The following is a 5341-nucleotide window of genomic DNA, read 5'->3' as shown; positions in this document are numbered from 1 at the left end:
CAGAGTTAGCACAGGATATGGTTTATAGGAGGTAAAAATGAGCAACAGGAAAGACAAATTCTCAAAGCTTTTAAAAAATTATTATTTCCAGTTAATGTCCTCATTCAAAAACCAATACTAGTCTTTATAATAAGCTCGAAATCATTTTTCTTCAATGTGAGTGATGTTTACTGAACATGTCAGGCATTTTGCATGTTATAAATAACCTTTAAAATAATATCGTAGAGCCGTTACTAATAATTACAGCTGAGTGTGTATAATGCATGAGGCACAGTGCTGAGTGTTTTATATAGACTATTATTTAAATATATGCTGTAAAGCAATATATGCTGTAAAAATTTAATTTTTTTTTTTTTCTGTGATACTTCTGTATCTTTTGGCCTTTATCTGAATCAGGGAACTAGAACACCTTATTTACTTTCTCAAGGAAGGAAAGGCAGAAAGAGAGAGAAAGAAAAAAAAAAAAAAGACTTCAAAATCTTGGCCGTTAGGGGAAAAACCAAAGAATTAAGGAAAATGATTGGGGAAGGCACACATTTATGTAGTAGGTTAGCTTCCCTGCCCGAGGGACCAGATGAAAAAGCCCTGGGCCAGAGAACAAGAAGGCAGGAGTCTGAGGAAGTTTTCTGTGTCCTGCCCACCCCACCCAGTCCCCAGTCAAATTCTAACTCTGGAAGGAGGACTGGAGTTTTTTGTTTTTGTTTTTGTTTTTTCTTGGCGGAGGGGGGGGGGAGGGGAAGGGTGGGTGTGGGTATAGCCTTGGGGAGGCAGAAAGACTCCAGGGAACAAGTGTCTGTGTGGTGTTTTTAGGCAGGCAGTGCCTTTTGCAGTATCACTGAGAGGTGAAGAACCACGGAATGTCTGGTCCTGACAGGGTCTTATAGACAGGAACCAAGGATGACTCTCCAGATATATGTGTGGTGAGGCAAAGCAGGATCTGTTGACCTTGAATTGGCGGTTGTGTCTGTCACCTGGTAGAATGGAGCCTCACAATAGAAACTAAGCAACACCGTGAGGTAGACTTTGGCACACAGCAAAGCCTTGCCATTGTCAAACCAGCAAAGAGGCTAAGAATTGAGATTAAACCGATTCTAAATCCTAAATCCTAGTGACTTTGTTACTATGGTAGACTGCCTTGGGGTTTATAGATGGTGAACATGACAGAAACTTGCCCACATCCCGGAGCTTCTGGAAGGGAGCTGGTATCTGAAGCTAGCCTGGGCTCTCCCATGTGCCTCATTGCATCTTTGGTGTTGGGCACGTGCTAATCGTAAAGCTGTACTTTTTAATTCTATAGAACAAATGTTGGCGAGCCTCCCAGATGGTATATAGATATTTATAGTAGAATAGGTTGTTAGAGCTTGAAAGAAAATGATTTAGTCCAATGGCTTCATTTTGGAGCTCAGGAAATTTAACCCTAGATTTAACCAAGATCACAAAGCTAGTGAATGTTAGAGATGGGTCTAGGACTATCTATTTGGACCATAATCCCAGGCATATTTGACTTTTAAAATATTCTTTTTTTTTTTTTTTTTTTTTTTTCAAATTTTTCTAATGTTCTAAATTGTTTTTTTTTTCTTTTTAATGTTTATTTTTTTAATATAATTTATTATCAAATTGACTAACATACAGTATGTAAAGTGTTCTCTTGGCTTTTGGGATAGATTCCCATGGTTCATCGCTTACATACAACACCGAGTACTCATCCCAACAAGTGCCCTCCTCAATGCCCATCATCCATTTTCCCCTCTCCCCCACCCCCCGCCATCAACCCTCAGATTGTTCTCTGTATTCAAGAGTCTCTTATGGTTTGCCTCCCTCCCTCTCTATTTGTAACTCTTTTCCCCCTTCCCTTCCCCATGGTCTTCTGTTAAGTTTCTCAATATCCACATATGAGTGAAAACGTGATATCTGTCCTCTGACATTTCACTCAGCATAATACCTTCCAGTTCCATCCACGTTGCTGCAAATGGCATGATTTCATTCTTTCTCATTGCCAAGTAGTATTCCATTGTATATATAAACCACATCTTCTTTATCCATTCATCAGTTGATGGTCATTTAGACTCTTTCCATAATTTGGCTATTGTTGAAAGTGCTGCTTAAACATTGGGGTACATGTGCCCTGTATCCTTTGGATAAATTCCTAGTAGTGCTATTGCTGGGTTCTAAGGTTGTTCTCTTTTTAATTTTTTGAGGAACCGCCACACTGTTTTCCAGAGCAACTGCACCAGTTTGCATTCCCACCAACAGTGCAAGAGGGTTCCCTTTTCTCCACTGTTGTGGAGCATCTGTTGTTTACTGAGCTGTTAATTTTAGCCAATCTGACCAGTGTGAAGTGGTATCTTAGTGTGGTTTTGATTTGTATTTCCCTGATGATGAGTGACATTGAGCATCTTTTCATGTTTCTATTGGCCATCTGGATGTCTTCTTTGGAAAAGTTTCTATTCATGTCTTCTGCCCATTTCTTCACTGGATTATTTGTTTTTCAGGTGTTGAGTTTCGTTAAGTTCTTTATAGATTTTGGATACTGATCCTTTATCTGATATGTCATTTGCAAATATCTTTTCCCATTCCATTGGTTGCCTTTTAGTTTTGTTGTTTCCTTTGTAGTGCAGAAGCTTTTCATCTTGATGAGGTCCCAATAGTTCATTTTTGCTTTTAATTCCCTTGCCTTTGGAGATGTGTCGAGCCAGAAATTACTGCATCTGAGGTCAAAGAGATTGTTGCCTGCTTTCTCCTCTAGGGTTTTGATGGTTTCCTGTCTCACATTTAGATCTTTCATCCATTTTGAGTTTTTTTGTGTGTATGGTCTAAGAAAGTGGTTTAATTTCATTCTTCTTCATGTTGCTGTCCAGTTCTCCCAGCACCATTTGCTAAAGAGACTGATTTTATTCCATTGGATACTCTCTCCTGCTTTGTCAAAGATTAGTTGGCCATACATTTGTGGGTCCAATTCTGGGTTTTCTATTCTAGTCCATTGGTCTATGTGTCTGTTTTTGTGCCAGTACCATACTGTCTTGATGATTACAGCTTTGTAATAGAGGCTAAAGTCTGGGATTGTGATACCTCCCGCTTTCGTTTTCTTTTTCACTTGGCTCTTTGGGGTTCCATACAGATTTTAGGATTGTTTGTTCTAAGTTTGAGAAGAATCCTGGTGCAATTTTGATTGGGATTGCATTGAATGTGTACATTGCTTTGGGTATTATTGACATTTTAACAATATTTATTCTTCCAATCCATGAGCATGGAATGTTTTTCCATTTCTTTGTGTCTTCTTCAATTTCCCTCATAAGTTTTCTGTAGTTTTCAACATACAGATCTTGTATATCTTTGTTAGGTTTATTCCTAGGTGTTTTATGGTTCTTGGTGCAATTATAAGTGGGATCAATTTCTTGATTTCTTTTTCTGTTGCTTCATTATTGGTGTATAGAAATATCAACCAATTTCTGTACATTGATTTTGTACCCTGTGACTTTGCTGAATTCATGTATCAGTTCTAGCAGACTTTTGGTGGGGTCTTTTGGATTTTCCATGTAGAGTATCATGTCGTCTGTGAAAAGTGAAAGGTTGACTTCCTCTTTGCCAATTTTGATGCCTTTTATTTCGTTTTCTTGTCTGATTGCTGATGCCAGGACTTCCAACACTATGTTAAACAACAGCAGTGAGAGTGGACATCCCTGTCATGTTCCTTATCTCAGGAGGAAAGCTCTCAATTTTTTTCCATTAAGGATGATATTACCTGTGGGCTTCTCATATATGGTTTTCATGATGTTTAGATATGTTCCTTCTTTCCTGACTTTCTTGAGGGTTTGTATTAAAAAAGGATGCTGAATTTTGTCAGATGTTTTTTTTCTGCATGTATTGACAGGATCACATGGTTCTTATCCTTTCTTTTATTAATGTGATGTATCACATTGATTGATTTGTGAATATTGAACCAGTTTTGCAGGCCAGGAATGAATCCCACATGATCATTGTGGATAATTCTTTTTATATGCTGTAGAATTTGATTTGCTAGTATCTTGTGGAGAATTTTTGCATGCATGTTCATCAGGGACATTGACCTGTAATTCTTCTTTCTAATGAGGTCTCTTTCTGGCTTGGGAATCAAGGTAATGCTGGCTTCATAGAATGAGTCCAGAAGTTTTCCTTCCATTTCTATTTTTTGGAACAGCTTGAGAAGGATAGGTATTAACTCTGCTTTAAATGTCTGATAGAATTTCCCTGGGAAGCCATCTGGCCTAGAACTCTTATTTGTTGGGAGATTTTTGACAACTGATTCAATTTCTTCACTATTTATGGATCTGTTCAAATTTTCTGTTTCTTCCCATTTGAGTTTTGGTATTGTATGGGTGTCTAGGAATTTGTCCATTGCTTCCAGGTTGTCCACTTTGTTGGCATGTAATTTTTCATAGTATTCTCTGATAATTGCTTGTATTTCTGAGGGATTGGTTTTGATAAATCCATTTGCATTTTGTGATTTTATCTATTTGGGTCCTTTGTTTTCTTTCTGAGAAGTCTGGATAGGGGTTTATCATTTTGTTTAATTTTTTCAAAAAACGAACTCTTAGTTTCATTGATCTGTTCTGTTTTTTGGATTCTATATTGTTTATTTCTGCTCGGATCTTTATTATTTCTCTTCTTCTACTGCCCTTGGGGTTTCTTTGTTGTTCTGCTTCTAGTTTCTTTAGGTGTGCTGTTAGAGTTTGTATTTGGGATTTTTCTTATTTCTTGAGATAGGCCTGGATTGCAATGTATTTTCCTCTTAAGACTGCCTTTGCAGCATCCCAAAGGGTTTGGACTATTGTGTTTTCATTTTCATTTGTTTCCACATATTTTTAAATTTCTTCTTTAATTGTGTGGTTGACCCGTTTATTCTTTAGCAGGATGTTCTTTAACCTCCATGCATTTGGAGGTTTTCCAAACTTTTTCCTGTGGTTGCTTTCAAATTTCATAGCATTGTGATCTGAAATGTGCATGGTACAATCTCAATTCTTTTATATTTATTGAGGGCTGTTTTGTGACCCAGTATGTGATCTATCTTGGAGAATGTTCTGTGTGCACTCGAGAAGAATGTGTATTCTGCTGCTTTAGGATGAGAAGCTCTGAATATGTCTGTCAAGTCCATCAGGTCCAGTGTATCATTCAGGGCCATTGTTTCTTTATTGATTTTCTGTCTGGATGATCTGTCCATTGTTGGAAGTGGAGTATTGAAGTCCCCTGCAATTACCACATTCTTACCAATAAGATTGCTTATGTTTATTATTAATTGTTTTATATATTTGGGTGCTTCCAAATTTGGTGCATAAACATTAACAATTGTTAGCTCTTCTTGAAG

This window comes from Panthera leo, chromosome A2 (genome assembly GCF_018350215.1).
Source record: "Panthera leo isolate Ple1 chromosome A2, P.leo_Ple1_pat1.1, whole genome shotgun sequence".
Taxonomy (NCBI): domain Eukaryota; kingdom Metazoa; phylum Chordata; class Mammalia; order Carnivora; family Felidae; genus Panthera; species Panthera leo.
Note: the sequence above shows the minus strand (reverse complement) of the source record.